The sequence below is a fragment of the Bubalus bubalis genome, chromosome 1 (assembly GCF_019923935.1).
Source record: "Bubalus bubalis isolate 160015118507 breed Murrah chromosome 1, NDDB_SH_1, whole genome shotgun sequence".
NCBI lineage: Eukaryota > Metazoa > Chordata > Mammalia > Artiodactyla > Bovidae > Bubalus > Bubalus bubalis.
In genome coordinates this window covers 63,109,887-63,112,319 of record NC_059157.1, presented here as the reverse complement: position 1 = coordinate 63,112,319, position 2,433 = coordinate 63,109,887, and the positions used below count along the sequence as shown (strand labels likewise).

At 37.6% G+C, this 2,433-nt stretch overlaps 1 non-coding gene across 1 annotated transcript; it reads right to left on the bottom strand.

Moving 5' to 3' along the window:
- Nucleotides 1–2,018: 2,018 nt before the first annotated feature.
- LOC112587360 lies at nt 2,019–2,122 on the bottom strand. The gene has a single exon (XR_003111849.3). It is a non-coding gene; the product is annotated as a U6 spliceosomal RNA (small nuclear RNA).
- Between the last annotated feature and the right edge of the window lie 311 nt (nt 2,123–2,433).

Here is a 2,433-nt window from a genome sequence, read left to right as displayed (position 1 = left end):
CTTGCCTCAGAATGTAATACATTTAATAGAAGGAAAAGTCCTTAATATTAGGGGAACTACACAGACACTGAGGCCATACTTTCCATTAAAATGAAATAGAGGAAGTACGATTCATAATAGTATCCATTTGTCTCAGGGTAAGAGGAAGGGACACACTTCATTATCACACTTTCTTTTTATATTTTCCAATTACCCTGCTGCATTAAAAAGTTACACATGATCAGCTTTAACTAATAAACACAAATAAACCTTTATAAGCTGTATGTTATTTAGTTCATCGACAAATATTCAAAATGTCTAAAATATTTTCTTGCTGATAATTGATTGTTAAAGTAAATTAGAACAGCATATGTTGATCTATACTAATTTTTATTAAATATTGATGTGCATACTGAATTCAACTTAGCATAATTTTACCCAAATAATTTTATATTTTAACATATTTATTTCTAAACAGAGGAGTGTTATTTTGACTTTAAACATTAATTTGTGCTGTAGAATTGTAGGGGGGATGCTGAGTTTACTGTCATATTCACTGTTAGAAAATACTAATCTATTAACCACTTACTGTGTACTGAACACTCTGTTACATTCAGGTAAACTAATTAAATCTTCCCTCAATTGATGAATAAAAAAGATGTCACATCTATGACATTTTAAATAAATAAAATGAATAGAATTATGGCTTATATATTGGAAGTTGAGAAGAGTTAAAACATACCAGGTGATTTAGAAATGGAGGAGACCCATAACATATTTGAGGTTCAAAGCATGGTACTCAAATGCTAACTACTGCTATAATCTAAAAAAGAAATGATGATGGCTTGAACCAGAGAATGTGACGAAAACTGATTTGACTTGAGAGGTTGAACTAACAGTAAATACTGGTCAAACACATGGAGTTGAATGGAAGAAAATCAAGGATGACCCTTTTTGTTTCTTTGTTTTTTGCTTTAAAATATATTGCCATTAACTAAAATTGGGAAGGGTTTGGGTAGGATGTGTTTAGAGGGAATTAGAACTTCCTTTAATACATATTAAATTTGAAATATTTATTAGTCATCTAAACTGAGACAGCTAGTGGACAATAGACTTATGAGTCAGAATGAGGGAGATTAAATTTGGAAGTCATTCAGTTCAGTTCAGTTGCTCAGTCCTGTCCGTCCTTTTGCGACCCCACAGACAGCAGGACGTCAGGCTTCCCTGTCCATCATCAACTCCTGGAATGTACTCAAACTCATGTCCCTCACATCAGTGAGGCCATCCAGCCATCTCATTTTCTGTCATCCCCTTCTCCTCCCACCTTCAATCTTTCCCAGCATCAGGGTCTTTTCCAATGAGTCAGCTCTTCGCATCAGGTGGCCAAAGCATTGGAGTTTCAGCTTCAGCATCAGTCCTTCCAATGAATATTCAGGACTAATTTCCTCTAGGATCGACTGGTTAGATATCCTTGCAGTCCAAGGGACTCTCAAGAGTCTTCTCCAACACCACAGTTCAGAAGCATCAATACTTTGGTGCTCAACTTTATTTATAGTCCAACTCTCACATCCATACCTGACTCCTGGAAAAACCATAGCTTTGACTAGATGGACCTTTGTTGGTAAAATAATGTCTCTACTTTTTAATATGCTGTCTAGTGAGCCATTGCTACTACTACTACTAAGTCACTTCGGTCGTGTCTGACTCTATGCGACCCCATAGACGGCAGCCCACCAGGCTCCACCGTCCCTGGGATTCTCCAGGCAAGAACACTGGAGTGGGTTGCCATTTCCTTCTCCAGTGCATGAAAGGGAAAAGTGAAAGTGAAGTCGCTCAATCATGTCTGACCCTCAGAGACCCCATGGACTGCAGCCTTTCAGGCTCCTCCGTCCATGGGATTTTCCAGGCAAGAGTACTGGAGGGGGGTGCCATTGCCTTCTCTGAGTGAGCCATTAGATTTTAATATTCAATGCCTTGGGATTGATGAGATCACAAGGGAGTGAGTATAGATCAGGATTCTTTATTTATTTATTTATTAAAAAAATACAGAATGCTTCACAAATTTGTATGTCATCCTTGCACAGGTTCCTTGCTAATCTTCTCTGTGTCATTCCCATTTTAGTATATATCTAGCTGAACTGAGCACTGGATCATGATTCTCCATCATAGCAATAATGATGTTGCAGGACTGGATAATTCTTTGTTTTAGAAGTCTGTCCTGTACATTGTGGGGATGTTTAGTAGCATCCCTGGCCTCTATCCACAGTATTCCAGCAGTAACTCCTGTTGTGACAAACCAAAATGTTATCAGGTATTACCAAATACCCCATGTGAGCAAAATAATCTCCAATCGAAAATCATTGTTCTAGAGAGAAGAAAGCAAGCTCCAGAGCTTTTAGGATCCTGTAATTTCATCTTTTGGTTTTGCATTTCATTTGTTGATTCAAGATCCAC